Source organism: Schistocerca serialis, chromosome 3, assembly GCF_023864345.2.
Source record: "Schistocerca serialis cubense isolate TAMUIC-IGC-003099 chromosome 3, iqSchSeri2.2, whole genome shotgun sequence".
NCBI lineage: Eukaryota > Metazoa > Arthropoda > Insecta > Orthoptera > Acrididae > Schistocerca > Schistocerca serialis.
Genome location: NC_064640.1, coordinates 340,409,179 through 340,426,757, shown reverse-complemented (window position 1 = coordinate 340,426,757; position 17,579 = coordinate 340,409,179). Strand labels below are relative to the sequence as shown.

Sequence of the window (17,579 nt, the reverse complement as noted above, 5' to 3'; positions counted from 1 at the left end):
ATGAGTAGAAAGAACAACCGTTTAATGTTCTTATACAGCATTTCTAGTTTCCTGCTTGATGCAGTCAAGTCGTTTAAATGTCTGGGCGAAACGTTGCAAGGCGATATGAAATGGAATGTGCATGTGAGAACTGTCGTAGGGACTTCGGTTTATTGGGAGAATTTTAGGCAGGGGTAGTTTTACCTGTAAAGTAAACCGCATTTAGGACGCTGGTGCGACCTATTCTTGAATACTGCTAGAATGTTTGGGATCCGTACCAGGTCGGATTGAAGGAAGATGCTTCAGGAATTCAAATGGGAATGCCTGGAGGGAAGGCGACGTTCTTTTCGAGAAACACTATTGAGAAAATTTAGAGAACTGGCAGCTGAAGCTGGCTGTCGAACCATTCTACTGCCGCCAACATACATCGCGCGTAGGGACCACGAGGATAAGATACGATAAATTAGGGCTCATATGCAGGCATATAGATAGTAGTTTTTCCCTCGCTCTATTTGCGATTGGAACAGGAAAGAAAATGAATAGTACTGGTACAGGGTATCCTCCATCACGCACCCTACGGTGGCTTGCGGAGTATCTACACTATGTGATCAAAAGTATCCGGACACCTGACTGAAAATGACTTAAAACTTCGTGGCGCCCTCCATCCGTAATGCTAGAATTCAATATGGTCTTGGCCCAATCTTAGCCTTGATGACAGCTTCCACTCTCGCAGGCATACGTTCAATCAGGTGCTGGAAGGTTTCTTGGGGAATGGCAACCCATTCTTCACGGAGTGTTGCACTGAGGAGAGGTATGGATGTCGGTTGGTGAGCCCTGGCACGAAGTCGGAGTTCCGAAACATCCAAAAGGTGTTCTGCAGGACTTAGGTCAGGACTCTGTGCAGGCCAGTCCATTACAGGGATGTTATTGTCGTCCGCCACAGGCGGTGCATTATGAAAAGGTGCTCGATCGTCTTGAAAGATTCAAACGCCATCCCGGAATTGCTCTTCAACAGTGGGATGCAAGAAGGTGCTTAAAACATCAGTGTAGACCTGTGCTGTGATACTGCCACCCAAAACAACAAGGGGTGCTAGCCCGTTCCATGAAAAACACGACCACATCATAACACCACCGACTCCGAATTTTACTGTTGGCACTACACACGCTGGCAGATGACGTTCACCGGGCATTCGCCATACCCACAGCCTGCAATCGGATCGCCACATTACAGAACGTGATTCGTCACTCCGCACAACATTATTCGACTGTTGAAACGTCCAATATTTACGTTCCTTACACCAAGTGATGTATAGTTTGGCATTTACCCGCGTGATGTGTGGCTTATGAGCAGCCTCTCGACCATGAAATCCAAGTTTTCTCTCCTCCCGCCTAAATGTCGTGCTACTTGCAGTAGATCCTGATGCAGTTTGGAATTCCTGTGTGATGGTCTGGATAGATGTCTGCCTGTTACACATTACGATGCTCTTCCACTCTCGGAGGTCTCTCTCAGTCAACAGACGAGATCGGCCTGTACGCTTTTGTGTTGTACGTGCCCCTTCACGTTTCCACTTCACTATTACATCGGAAACAATGGACTTAGGGCTGATAAGGAGTGTGGAAAACTCGCGTACAGACGTATGACACAAGTGACACTCAATCACTTGGCCACGTTCGAAGTCCGTGAGTTCCGTGGAGCGCTCCATTCTGCTCTCTCACAATGTCCAATTACTACTGAGGTCACGGATATGGAATACCTGGCAGTAGGTGGCAGCACAATGGACCTAATATGAAAAATGTATGTTTTTCGGGATGTCCGGATACTGTTGATAACATAGTGTATATATGTGTAAAAGTAGACTCAACTAGTATGGGATGAGTCGGACAGGAGGATCATAAAACGGAGAATCGTGCTTCGACACATTTGTGGGATGCACTGTGTCAAGAATGGAGACTAATTCCAGCTGAAACCCCGGCAAAATTGATCCATCGCATGCCGAGAGTATGCAAGGCCGACATTATAGCAAAGGGTAGCTGTTTTGAGAAATCTAAAATGTAATAGTTTCTTTTACGTATGTACTATCCGAGCCTAACAAACTCTTAGACAAAGTAAAATGCAATATTATGATGTATTTTCTTTCCATTCTCCATAATCACTTGGTGTTTCCAGACATATTTAGTGTGGTGTACATTAAGAGAAAGCCCAGAAATTTTAATTTATGTTGTGATTTGGTACTTATTTTATTTTTTCAACAAGAAAGAAAGGAATGCGCAGGTCATGCTTGAGACATTCTCTAGACGATTCACTGTAAAAAAATCCCACCTTTCAACTGCATAGCGCTGATGGCTGCAGGAGGAACAGTAGTCATCTATAGAACTGCAGCAACAATGAGGAGTTATCATAGAGACTGATGTGTTGGCAAATGTGCCAACACCTTGTAGATATAGGAGGCCGAAATGCCCGCTATCTAACGCAGACGGGCGTGAATTCTGGAACAGGATAAGTAGTGAATTATAATAAGAAAAGTATGCAGCTCCTCGAATACTTAACTTTTATTTATCCTTGTTGTGAATACAACGTTCTTGATGAGACATTTCATACGATCACTATCAAACTATGTAAGGCTAATGGCGCCTTGCTAGGTCGTAGCCATGGACTTAGCTGAAGGCTATTCTAACTGTCTCTCGGCAAATGAGAGAAAGGCTTCGTCAGTGTAGTCGCTAGCAAAGTCGTCGTATAACTGGGAACGAGTGCTATTCCGTATCTCGAGACCTGCCTTGTGGTGGCGCTCGGTCTGCGATCACAGAGTGGCGACACGCGGGTCCGACATGTACTAAATGGACCGCGGCCGATTTAAGCTACCACCTAGCAAGTGTGGTGTCTGGCGGTGACACCACAGAGACTTTTAAAAACTAGCTTTCCTAGCGTCTTTTGTTTTCGAAATGTGCTGAGTTTAGTACTTTGCTCGAAAGAAGCCAGTTTGGCTGTTAAATATCACAGTGGCGAAAAGTTTTAAGTGAAAAATATGTGGCCTCGCAGAGATGAACTTTTTGACACCTCATCTGCTATCCTAACCTCTTCTGTTCCCGAAATGTCCCAAATGTAGTAATCGATTCCAAGAAAGCCTTTTTGTCAGTTGAATATAACACCCGTGTCACTTTCTGCGATCAAAATGGCTAGTTTTTGAAAAGATTAACGTTTTGATACTTCTGTTACGTAGGTAGCACCAGTTGTCTGTAAAATATTTTGTCTCTCAGATCAGTAATTAGTTTTCCTTAACTTCCCTGATTTATTTCAAGCATGTTTTTTTTGGAAATTACACATCACGCTCGTCTGTTTTCATATCCCTGTATCAAGTTTCCATTCTTCGTTTGGCAATGGAAATTCGGTCAAAAATTTAACTTAAATAAAAAATTATTTTTCTCTTAATTTTCTTGATTACCTTCAAGGAATGAAACCTATTTTGTAAAACTGGATAGCATGCTGATCAGTTTGGTACCCTATTTGTCCATTTCTCATTTTTAATTTGGTTATGAAAATTCGGACAAGAGTCCAGACCGCAATTTTCCCTAAAATCAAAGGTTTTCTTGATTACTCTGATTACTTTCAAGCTAATTGAATATTTTTTGCGAAAGTAGTTGTAATGTTGGTCAATTTGATGAGTCTTTTGCCTATTTATCACTCTTCGTTTGGCTATGAAAATTTGGGGCTAAACCCACTGGGTAATTTATAGCGAGACACGAAACCTCCTGGCAGATTAAAACTGACTGCCTGACCAGGTCTCTAACCTGGGTGGTTTTACTTTCACGCCAAGTGCTGTGCTGACTGACTTACCCTTTTACAGCTTCATTTCCGCCAGTATCTCGTCTCCTACCTTATACAGATGTTTTAGACGCATGGTCTACAACCTTTCACGTGGAGCAGACTAGTGGCTAATAGGCAAGACAAAGAGCATAAGGCTGCAGAGTCCATATGCCCTGATGCCTCTTTGGCTACGGCCTAAGTGCAGCGAGATGGGGAACAGGCAGAACGTTCGATGACGTCATAACTGGAGCCGATGCTGTAGTGTCCTGAGTTCAGCGGTGTGTAATTGCGTTCTGAAGTGCCACTACAGTTAGAACGTCACGTGCGGTCCGTTAGCTCTGCAGTTTTGCCCACATGACTTTACAGAAACTATTCGGTAAACGAATTTGATTTTTACGTTGCGTATAGCTTTATATGTCAGCTTCATGGTGAAGTGCCCATCATCTCGCTAACTGTTATACTTATTCTGATATTCGCATTTAAGCAAAACGGTGCGGGAAACTCGAAAAAGTTTCCAAAGAAAACTATAGGTCGCTATAATTTTGCTTTTCGTGCATATTACACCATATTTTACTGTAAATAAAATTTAACTGAGGTACTGACTTGGGAGAAGGTCACTATCCCTCCAAACTGGAGAAAATGGAACTTAAGCAACAAGTACACTTCTGACCGCACGCATGCGAGGAAGAAATATTCATAACGTGTTCTAAACGTGTTCTAAACCGTTCGAGATATCGAAACGAGATTTTGACAAATGATAGCACAAAAAGAGGAGAGTATTTTGCCATATGTTTAACACATGGAGCATTCTTATATGTGTCGATATAGCCGAAACTACAATTTTTATTTCAATTTTTCTCCAATCCAGTTCTGTAATTTTTTTAAAATCGTTGATGACTAGTGAAAAGAGAATTTACTAGAATGAAAATAAACGTGAAATTTATTCTGTCATGTTAGAGAAAACCGATATAATGAGGTTTTCTTTAAGGTATTGACCTCTCTCGTCGTGTCTTGGTTGTTTAATAAATCACACTATTTCAAGATTCTGTGGCAGTACCTATTGCAAGGTGAGCTTGTGAATTTAAACTGTGTCTTGGCAAAAGAAGAATAATTAAATCAGTCCGCTACAGAAATGTAACCGTTACTCATAATAGATGATGCTTCTTCAAGTGAGAAATGGTTAACAATTCAGACAAAATAAACCACCAATTATGTTCCAATTTTGGAGGAATTCTGTAACGAACCGTATTTTTAACAGTGAACGATTGGAATCGATGCTTATCTAAGGATTTCGTCCTTGTTCTTCACCTGAGAAATGTAAACGTACTCGTAATTCACAGCAAATAGTGTTCCTCAGTTTTGTTCCTATCCCCATCCAGAGTGAAGTGGTTAACTTCTTCACCGTAATTATCTTTTAATATGTTTAAGGTAGATTACATATATTTTTAATCTATCTTAACCTTAACGAGTAACTTCCAGAGGTTCATAAAATAATGACTTTCATGTTTTCGTAACCTTGTTATCCACAGATAAACAGGCATCCAATTTTCTTTTTTCCCCTTATAGAACAATGCTGCATTTTTGCTGCTGGGTAGAACTGACCCAATAAAACCCTTTCGTTAGTCTGCAGCTGTGAACACATTGAAGACTTGCAAAACCCTGCCAGCTATCCGTCAACGTCAGTTCACTGGTGAATTAAGATATTTCTAGTAAGAAGATTCACTCTCTGTATGGGGTTAGGAACAGAAAGATGTTAAGCTATTAGCTGTACTTTTTCGTATATCAAAGATAAATTAAGTGTAGAAATAAAATGCTTTGGTAAACTTCAGTCCCATCTGTTCATTTTTAATGGCACATTTTTCTACAGGGTTCTCCTGGAATTGCAACAGAATTGTCGATTTATTTCCATCTGACTATTTAATCTTTTTGTCTTCTGAGTAACTCATACAATATATTCAGCTAGATGCCATGTTAAATTCTGCTTCTTTTGCTAAACCAAAATAGAACTTGAAAAACTTAATCATTATAGGCGTAAATGGAACGATAGTTTATTATCAAGCTACACAGTGCACAACACTCCGTCTTCAGGCCACAAGTGGCCCATCGGGACCATCCGACCGTAGTGTCATCTCAGCTGAGGATGCGGATATGAGGGGTGTGTGGTCAGCACACCGCACTCCCGGTCGTTATGATGGCTTTCTTTGACCGGAGCCGCTACTATTCGGTCGAGTAGCTCCTCAGTTGGCATCACGAGGCTGAGTGCACCCCGTAAACTGGCAACAGCGCATGGCGGCCCGGAGGATCACCCATCCAAGTGCAGGCCACGCCCGACAGCGCTTAACTTCGGTGATCTGACGAGAACCGGTGTATCCACTGCGGCAAGGCCGTTGTTAAGCTACACAGTGAGAGTACAATTTTTTTTTACCAAACTGTTTCATTAAAATCGCAAGATCACGAATGTGCGGTAGATCTTATGCGTGCATATAAAAAACAGAACCGGATGCATTGCTATACGATTTGATGCTGGAAGGACATACGCTTCTGAACGTCTATTTGTTCATGTAAGGAAAGGTCGAAGGATTATAGTGAAAGATAAAGAATGGTTTGGAGAGTTCAATACATTTTGTGAGAGTTTACACCTAGGTCCTGATAAATTCCATGAATGCATGAGCATGTCTGTGTCTACATTTGATTACGTTTTGAAAACGGTTGATGCACGCCTGAGAGTACCCTACACCAATTTCCAATCAACTATATCGCCTCAGAGAAAACTTAAACAGGTAGTTATCTTGATGTAAGTAAAAGTCAATTCAACAGCTCTTTGCTTTTTAAAATCTTATTTTAAAGGAAAATAACATTATACAATTTAAATAATTTCATCTAACATCACCAGTGGCAAGAGATTTGCGAGATATGATTTTGAATTAATTTTGTCAGAACAGAATAACACAATAATAATATTTACTTGCTGTCAGTATTAAGCTTCATTGCTATTTCACTCCATATCCTCCTTCCAATTGACATATTTTCATACTGAGAATGGACAGATTGCTAAATGTCTCTCTTTTCGTGTACCGCTGTAAGGAATTCTTCGATGCACGTGGTACGCTGCTGGCACCGAGCAAGGTGGCGCAGTGGTTAGCAAACTGGACTCTCATTCGGGAGGACGACGGTTTGAACCTGCGTCCGGCCCTCCTGATTTAGGTTTTCCGTAATATCCCTAAATCTTTTCAGGCAAATGCCGGGATGGTTCCTTTGAAAGGGCATTGTCGATTTCCTTCCCCATCCTTCCCTAATCCGCTGTGATCGATGACCTCGCTGTTTGTTCCCTTCCCCCAAAATCAACCAACCAACCAATCGGCGCTCACTGCACGATCGAGAAACACAAACTGGTTTGCGCTGTGCGTCACACCCTGCTGCGCGGTGTTACTGACGGCTGCACGCGCCTGCCGAAATGCTTGCCGCTAGGACACTTCCCTATAGTCCAATATGTTTGTGTTGCACGCTGCGGGGGGAACAGTGTTCAATGCTGCCCTCCCCGCTGCACCCAGGTCACTACCTAGGTGCGTAATCAATTATACTAGCCAACAGTGAAAATGTAACTGGGATGAAATAAATGTTTGTTAACTATATCGATATTGGTGACGAAAACGACAGTGAAAAACTCGAGAATTAGCTCTCGTTTCCAAGTGAAAGGAGTGGGAGGAGGGTGCATTTAATTATAATTATATTTTATTGGCGTTCATTTTCAACCCCTTCCGATACACCCTTCGATATCCCGCTAATGGTAGACAGTGATGAAGTTTCAGGAAACTATAACTGTGTATATTCTGTCAGTATTTTCTAGCCCGGACTCGTAGCAACAAGGGGAAGTGGTAGAGAAAGAGAGGAGCGTTGCATGTTGAATTTAATCACAGTCTGTCTGTTACAAGCTGTGCTTTGTTCGTCTGCTGCAAGAACCAGTTAGTGAAGTGTAGTTAGTTCATATGGTCATTGTAATTCCTGTAATTTAATATGCCTCCCAAATGCGTATACACTGCCGACAATTTTTGCTATACTTGCGTACAGGCTACACTGAAATCGCGAAGGAGACCAGTAACACCATATATTATATGGGTTTGAAATCGGGGACCAGGACAAGCCGCAGACTCCTTATGTATATTGCATATCTTCTGTCTCGTGGTTGTGTCAGGAAATATGTTTCATGGGCCTTACTACATCCATGGTCTGCCGAGAACCATCTGACTATGTTACTTTTCTATGACAACTCCATGGCCACATGGTAATTGCAATAAGAAAACGTCTTCTTTGACATATTCTAACATACCTTCGACCATGTGACCAGTGCCTCACGGAGACGGACTGGCTGTTCCTGTTCCACCTTGAAAGATCCTGGTTTTGTGTGTAACGATGAGAGAGAGATTAATAAAATAACACAATATGAACTTAATGACCTAGTGGTAGATCTGGAATTGCCGAAAGGTAAAGCTGAGCTCTTGCGGTCAAGACTACAACAGTGGAATTGTCTTGAAAAGACGGTAAATATGACTGCATTCCGTAGCTGCCATACGCCATACCTTCTATTTTTCGAAAGTGAAAAGAGCTGGTTATTTTGTAGCGGCGCATAGGGACTATTATCAGCTATAGGCATGGACTGTAAAAATAATCAGTGAAGGTTGTTTATAGACTCCTCTAAAGTAAGTCTCAAGTGTGTGCCACTCCATAATGGCAACGTGATATCGTCGATTTAGATTGGGTTTGCACCTCACATGAAAGAAACGTATGATAACGAAGCAATTGTTATTGCGATTGAACTATGACAAGTTTAACTGTCATATTTCCGGGGATCTGAAAGTCATAGGCCTATTACTTGGGCTACACCAAATTCAATTGCTTCCTGTGCTTTTGGGATAGCCACGCCAAAGTATTTCATTATTAAAAGAAAGATTGGTCTCAGCGTCAATCACTTGAACCGTAATCTCACCGTGTTATCCACAAAGCACTTTTTAATACAAGAACATAATTCTCCTGAACTTCTTATATACTTGGGTCTAATGAAAAACTTCGAAAGTCTATGGATAAAAATGGGGAAGCATTTCTCTAATTGCGCGAGAAATTTCCACTTCTAAGTAAGCCGAAAAAAGAGGGGATTTTCGTGGCTCCCCAGGTACACAGACTGTACAAAGATGAGCTTGTCTACACCATCCTGAAAGGTGATGAAATGATGGCTTGGGATAGCTTTGGTCAAGTATGAAAAAACTATCTGGGAAATAAGAGAGCAGAAAACTACAAGGATCTTGTGACAAATCTTCTTCACTGCTAAAATATACGTTGGGTGCAACATGTCCTTAAAGTTACATTACGAAGCTTCCCAGTCGGACATCTTTCTTGATAACTGCGGTGCTGTAGCCGTTAAGCACAGAGAATGCTTCCACCAATGAATTTGGGACATTGAAATGAGATAACAGTGGAGGTGAAGCGCACCAATGTTAACCGATTACTGCTGGACACTAATCGTGGAATCATCAGCAGAAAATAATAAACACCAGGCAAAGCGGTTGCGCCTTCAGTGACCTTCCGCTGAGGGATAACGCCAAGGTAAATACGAGCGTAATCTTATATACGCAGTAACGTAAAGATAATCAAAACGAGAGCTAATCTTACATTTTCATTGTCATTTTCGTCATCAGCACACTCGAAAACATTATGATTAAGTCGTTTCATGCCACTTACGTAAAAAACTAAAATTTGTTTCTCATCGTTACCAAAGATGTAACTGCGCACCATCTACCTATTTGTGGTGATTTACAACCACAATTAGGTATCATTTGATAGGTTGCAAATCGCATGTAAAAATATTTAATGAACACTGACACTGTCATTTAAACCTTGTAAGTAGTTGTTAACGCTTATTGCATGAAAGGTGACGAAGTGTCTTTATTATGAAAACGGCGTAATGAATGATTGCCTGTACTAGTAGAGGTTGAAATGCCAGTGGAACTGAAACGGCAAGCGTAACTCAAGCCCTGGGTGGAAAAGCCCGCACAGGTGTTGGTATTGCTTAACACAGGAAGTAGCCAAGACGTACGGCCGGAGCACCTGAGCGCTGAAGCACAATACAGGGGCATATTTAGGCAATTGATGAGTTATGCAAAAAGGTGGGAATTTGTGGAGATGGGACCCGGATAAACTGAAAGAACCAGAGGTTGTACACAGTTTCAGGAAAAGTATTAGGGAACGATTGTCAAGAACTGGGGAAAGAAATACAGTAGAAGAAGAATGGGTAGCTTTGAGAGATGAAATAGTGAAGGCAGCAGAGGATCAAGTAGGTAAAAAGACGAGGGCTAATAGAAATCCTTGGGTAACAGACGAGGTATTGAATTTAATTGGTGAAAGGAGAAAATACAAAAATGCAGTAAACGAAGCAGGCAAAAAGGAATACAAACGTCTCAAAAATGAGATCAACAGGAAATGAAAATGGTTAAGCAGGGACGACTAGAGGACAAATGTAAGGATGTAGAATCACATCTCACTAGGGGTAAGATAGAAACTGCCTACAGGAAAATTGGAGACCTATGGAGAAACGACACCACTTGTATGAATGTCAAGAGCTCAACTGGAAACCCAGTTCTAAGCAAAGAAGGGAAAGCAGAAAGGTTGAAGGAGTATATAGAGGGTGTATACAAGGACGATGCTCTTGAGGAAAATATTATGGAAATGGAAGAGAATGTAGATGAAGATGAAATAGGAGATATGATACTGCGTGAAGAGTTTGACAGAGCACTGAAACACCTAAGTCGAAACAAGTCCCCGGGAGTAGACAACAGTCCATTAGAACTACTGACAGCCTTGGGAGAGCCAGGCCTAACAAAACTCTACCATCTGGTGAGCATGATGTATGAGACAGGCGACATACCCTCTGACTTCAAGAAGAATATAATAATTCCAATCCCAAAGAGAGCAGATGTTGACAGATGTGAAAATTACCGAACTATCAGTGTAATAAGTCACGGCTACAAAATACTAACACGAATTCTTTACATACGAATGGAAAAACTGGTAGAAGTCGACCTCGGGGAAGATCAGTTTGGATTCTGTAGAAATGTAGGAACACGTGAGGCAATACTGACCTTACGACTTATCTTAGAAAATAGATTAAGGAAAGGCAAAACTACGTTTCTAGCATTTGTAGACTTCGGGAAAGCTTTTGATAATGTTGACTGGAATACACTCTTTCAAATTCTGAAGGCGACAGGGGTAAAAACAGGGAGCGAAAGGCTATTTACAATTTGTACAGAAACCAAATGGCAGTTATAAGAGTCGAGGGACATGAAAGGGAAGCAGTGGTTGGGAAGAAAGTGAGACAGGGTTGTAGCCTATCCCCGATGTTATTCAATCTGTATATTGAGCAAGCAGTAAAGCAAACAAAAGAAAAATTCGGAATAGGAATTAAAATCCATGGAGAAAAAATTAAAACTTTGAGGTTCACCGATGACATTGTAATTCTGTCAGAGACAGCAAAGGACCTGGAAGAGCAGCTGAACGGAATGGACAGTGTACTGAAAGGAGGATATAAGATGAACATCAACAAAAACAAAACGAGGATAATGGAATGCAGTTTTATTAAATCGGGTGATGCTGCGCGAATTAGATTAGGAAATGATACGCTAAAACTAGTAAATGAGTTTTGCTATTTGGAGAGTAAAATAACTGATGATGTTCGAAGTAGAGATGATAAAAAATTTAGACTGACAATGGCAAGGAAAGCGTTTCTGAAGAAGAGAAATTTGTTAACATCAAGTATAGATTTAAGTGTCAGGAAGTCGTTTCTGAAAATATTTGTATGGAGTGTAGCCATGTATGGAAGTGAAACATGGACGACAAATAGTTTAGACAAGAAGAGAATAGAAGCTTTCGAAATGTGGTGCTACAGAAGAATGCTGAAGATTAGATAGGTAGATCACGTAACCAATGAGGAGGTATTGAATAGAATTGGAGAGAAGAGAAATTTGTGGCGCAACTTGACTAAAAGAAGGGATCGGTTGGTAGAGCATCCTCTTAGACATCAAGGGGTCACCAATTTAGTATTGGAGGGCAGCGTGGAGGCTAAAAATCGTAGAGGGAGACCAAGAGGTGAATACACTAAACAGATTCAGAAGGATGTAGGTTACAGTAGGTACTGGGAGATGAAGAGACTTGAACAGTATATGGTAGCATGGAGAGCTGCATCAAACCAGTCTCTGGACTGAAGACCACAACAACATCAGTAATATTAGTTAGGAAATATAAACATTTGTAATGTGTAGGGATTTTTAATCTAAAATAAATGTATAAGCGGAAACAACATTTATAATTTAGTAGTTACTAGTTCTCTTAATCATTCGTTTATGTTTAGGTTGTAATTTATATGTTAAAGAGCAAGAAGGAGGAAATAATATCACAATTAAGAGATCCTAAGATGTGCTCCAGGGGGTAGTCAGTCAGGGCCAGATCCTTGTTTTCGTATTCAGTATTTTCCGTTGTGGACATTCTTTTTACTTTAGTCTGAAGTAGCATCGTGGAAAGAAGCCTAACGTCACAGGGAAGCGTTGACGAGTATTTTGTCTCTAACGAAGGTTACTCTCCATTACGTAATCTATCAGCTCTAGACGTTTTGGCAAAGACTTTGACACATCCTATACATGTGAAGTGTGTTCATAAAATGAGAACGAATTTTATTTATCCTTTATATCAATGTTATCCCCTTAAAAATTAACTCCATTAGACATTTTACAATTAAGTAAGTGTTTGTACTGTTTCTCGAAACACTTTTCGAACACAATCGTTGGGATAGGTTTCAACTATTTCAGCGATGCTTTTTTTATCTCATCTACGCCTGTAAAACGGCAGCACTTTAATGTTTTCTTCATTTCTAGGGATAGAAGGAAGTCACATTGGCCCTGGTTGGCGAATACCGAGGCCGAGGAATCCTTAAATTATGGCCTTAAGCGAAAATTTCACGAACATGCAACGAAATGTCAGCAGCTGCATTATCGTGATGGAAATGTTATGAATTGTTTCGCTACAAATCTAGGAGTTTTTTTCGGATTGCTTCAAGTAAACGACGTTGAAATTTTATGTAGTAAAAAATGGTTCAAATGGCTCTGAGCACTATACGACTTAACTTCTGAGGTCATCAGTCGCCTAGAACTTAGAACTAATTAAATCTAACTAACCTAAGGACATCACACACATCCATGCCCGAGGCAGGATTCGAACCTGCGACCGTAGCGGTCCCTCGGTTCCAGACTGTAGCGCCTAGAACCGCACGGCCACTCCGGCCGGCTTTTATGTAGTACTCTTTATTGATAGTTGAACCTTGTGGCAAAAACGTACGGTGCCACTATACCATTTTATAGTCGAAGAATTTAGCGAGCATGTTCCTCACATTCCACTGCACTTGTTGAGCATTTTTTTGGTGTTGGTTGTATTGAACGCTTGCACCAGAAAGACTCAGTCTTGATTTCGACGTCATATCCGTAAAACCATGATTCATCATCTGTTATGAGATGTTTCAGAAGTTCCCCATAATTGCTGACTTCATCTAGCGATTCCTCAGCAACTTAAATTAGCAGCTAGTCTCGTTCTGAATTCTACAGTTTTGGAAGAAATTTTTCTGTCACTAGTTTAACACCTTAAACATCGCAAGAAATTCATGACATGATCCAAATGCTACGCCAGCATCTTTAGTGACTTCTCTGGCTCCAGTTTGAAAAGCGCCCATAACCATTTCTTTCACGTTTTCTACGATTTCCATTTTTAAGACTTTGCTACACTTTATTCCGTTCTTGTAATACAAATTATCTGCATAATTTTCATACAAAATATATAATCTCCGGTGAGACATGTAATCTTTTTGACAGCCGACAACTGTCTAAATACCCAATATGGCTATCAAAGTTCGGATACTTTTCAGACATGTTTATCAACGCACCAACGGAAGAACTCAGCGAATTGGATTAATACTACATGCGGAGTTAGAAAATTTCATTATTTTTGAACACATATCTTATATGTACGCTCCTAGCTACGTATTCGATCGTTTCACAGAAATAATTTTTCGCACGGTTAGTCCACTCAACTTCGTCTGTAGCTGAGGCGTCGCACTCTCGTTCACTCAATGCTTGGAGATCCGACGCGCTGTGGGGTGGGAAGAGAAAACGACGTCCGAGAAAAGCAGTGGGGAATTGACGAGCGCCAAGGGAACGGACCTCATACAGAATAGCAGCTAGCTATAAAACCCCGGCGCTTGATGGTAGAGGGGACCGTCGGGAGGGGAGGGGGGGGGGCGGTGACCCGGAAGTCCGTAAAAGACTGCGCGGCGGCTCCGTCCCGCCTCGGCGTCACCGTATGAAGACGTCGATGCGGGATTACTGAAACCAGCCGTGCCTCTCTGCAGACGACGAATGGGGGTGGGTGATGGGGAGAGTGACATTTCCCCGGCAAATGCTCGGAATACCTCCACGGAACGTTGTAAACATAGCAGCCTGTGACGAGAATGCCAAGGCGGATGCCGTGGCAAAGGTGTTCTTTGCAAACTGTAAACCGCCAGACGTTCCACCTGGCAATGGACGCATAACTCACCTTTATAAACGGCTTAGAGTCTCTCTGGTGACGAAGGATGGTGAAATAATGAAATAGTTTCAAACTCAGCAGATGCGATAAGAAATTATCTCAGCGGTTCTGATTTGTAGAAATCAGGTGGTGCCTACCGGTTTTCCAACGTGCAATAAAAGCAGGAACGGACCATCGTCAGTAACTACGTTGCCACAGTCTTCAAAATCACGCTCAAGGGTAGCATTCCCATGAATGCCTGCATAGAACTATAAAAATAAGTTAGACACGGTATAAAAGGTATCTGTTTACAACGTACCACAGTGGTGTAGGTGAAGACTAGGCAAAGAGATTGATGGAGGACGCATGTGGTCTATCAAGCCTGGAAACAGTCCCATATTGGGCTACAAAATCTACCTATCCTAAAACGCCACATCACCTCGTGAGATTTTGGCCAAAATCGTCCTTGAATATTAAAAGTTCCTTGTTCTTGCACTTACAAAAGGTTGGAACTCGTGTAAATTTTACATTAAAATGTTGTGAATTTTAACATCCAAAAATTGACACTTAATCGTTTCGTTTGTCTGGTGTAACTACGAAACTTTTCCGTTTGTAAGGGATAAGTTTAGATCGAATTGTTAACGTAATTAGCTTTTGCGTAACGTTTAAAAAAGTTTTTCTTTTATTACCCTCACTTGAAAGTTTAAACTGATAATATTAATGAAATAACCGAGTAGAACGATAGCGTAAAGAAGCGAGAAGATACCGAAAATCTCGTGCGTCTCAACTGCGTTTTAGCCTGAGTGGTTTTTATAGGCCAATTTGAGGTCGTTCACCAGCTTCATAGATCGCAAGTGTCCTGTATCAAATTGTTCGTCTCGACTTCCTCTACACCACAGTGTTACTTAGTAAGGTTATCGCTTACACCGTGTGTGATGTTGTTCTTTTATAAACGCAGTGTAGCTGTTCAGCCTCCGAAATGAGATGGATTCCCTACGTCGTTCATATTGGAGTTCTTTGTTCATGATGTGTTGATTTGTATCATAAATCCACCTGTATAGTGTAAACAACTGTGATGAACGTATGAATACTTCGTACTTCTCTGTAATGCCTTCAAAGACTGAGCTGGATGAATAAGTCTAAGCAAGGATTGGTCGTGTTTACAATACGGTACCATATTTCGGTATTCAAACCACGTCACAATTATTCGGATTACTTTCATTATCCTTCTACGAATAGCCAATACTGATTGACTACGTGTTCCTGTTCTGTATATCTATACCTTACCACAACGTCTGTAGCATCTCTGGTTACCAGGTGTCAGCTTATTCACTCAGTAGACTGCATTGTTCGCTGATACCCAGCAAAAAGATATTAACTTCCTTGTATCTGTGTTGTCTTCGATGATCATGAGCACTTTGTTCATTGATTCATTAGTTGAAGTGTCTGACAGGCATTTGGTGAATCGGTACAGACAAGGAAGCTGTTAACTTCGCCACCTTTGAACCACTCAGTATCTCCCGAGTAGCGTAGAACTCAGCTTTGAATATTATGAATCTTGTTGAATAGCTCTAAGAATACAGTGGGACAGAAACTATTCTTCCATGTGTTTTTCAAGTACAGATAATTCCATCGGTTCGTTTCATCTTACTTAATTTATTTTTGTCACTTGTGCATCATATTTGTTGCGCCTTTAGTGGATGTGGAATGCTAGGTTTCATCCTACCAAGATTACACTAAACCTCTTGAGAAACAATGGACCGAGCTATTTCTTTTATTTCACTTGTCACACTGGATACCGTTTTTCCTTTTTCGTTATTCCCGTATTTCATAAGTAATTGTTGCTGGATGACTGCGTAGGTGCTTGAAAAAGAAAACCTAGAAGGAGACAGAGAAGTGAATGGGCCCTGACAAGGGCGGAAAACTTCGGCACGGGGTCTAACACGCAGTGCATATCTCCCCACCACTTTTTAAACGGAGGACTTGTTCTATAGCTAGCATCATTGTGGACACTAGAGAGAAAGGAACAGGCCATGATAAGGATGAAAACGCTAAGCCTGGAGAGTGAGAGTTGTTTGTCCATTTTCTACTCAACGAATATCTGCCATCACTTTTTTTAAAAGAGAGGAACCATTTCGCTAGCGAGTATGATTTTTCAGACACTCCTTGGCTGCCTCGGTAAGTGGGCAGACGTGTATTTCATAGCGGTGCTATCTGGTCTTGGGAGAAACGTGTCAGACTGCGTTAATTTTGTAATTTATCCTTTTCAGTTCGTTTTAATTTAGTGTAAATATGACAAGAAATTATTTGATGTTGTTTATACCTATTTACAATATTTTGACGTGCTTACGAAGTTGTAATGAAGAGAAATTTGATCTTCACCGTAGTCAGTAATGAGTGGGTAACTCTCTTACAGTTGATAATTGTTCTGCTAAATTTGAGCAGCCTAGCTTGTTAAAAGGCTTAGACTGATTTCCTTTCAGTTGATTTTGTTGTTGTTCGTGTAACGAGTTCGTATGTTGGTTACAGAAAGTGGTGTATGTTGGCGATTCTCATGCTACTAGTTATTGTCAGGATGCAGTACATGAAACTGTGGATATCAAAGGGAACGAGTACTCACATGCTGGGAGGATTTCGGTCAGTGGTTTTCATAAATTTTAAGAGGTTCGAGGAACTTCTATGTTTCCCCAAGCGGTGGTCACTCCCCTCTCTGTCACCGCTGTATTACCATAGTGAACAATAAATAAGAGTAGAGCATGCTTTCCGTGTGTGTATTAAGTGAATGCGAGACTATGAGGCTCCTTTCCTTCATCACAAACGACTCCCTTGGTGATGATTACGTTTCCCGTCATTTTAATGCTCTGGACTTGTGGGTCCACCTGACAACGACTCATGAGGCGTTCCGGCACCATGCGTTGTACCGCACACCACTATCAGACTATTTGGGCACATTATTAGAGGATCCTCCTGCCCGTTGGGGCGTTCCGAGTACTAGAAGGCACACTTAAAAATGATGTACGACACACGATTGATCCTCAGAAGCAAACGTTTTAGACGGAGTCTCCCTTGCATTCATTACGCGAAGACGACTCGGAAGCTTCTGGAGGCGGTGGTAGGATCCCGTTGTATGTGTGTATATGTATATATAAAACCAAATAAATTTATGGTAAATATGTATACTTATAAATGAGTGAATTTGATCCAA

At 41.2% G+C, this 17,579-nt stretch overlaps 1 pseudogene; it reads right to left on the bottom strand.

Annotated features, from left to right (window-relative positions):
- Window positions 1–6,055: 6,055 nt before the first annotated feature.
- On the bottom strand, window positions 6,056–6,173 carry LOC126472335 (5S ribosomal RNA; annotated as a pseudogene).
- Window positions 6,174–17,579: the final 11,406 nt, after the last annotated feature.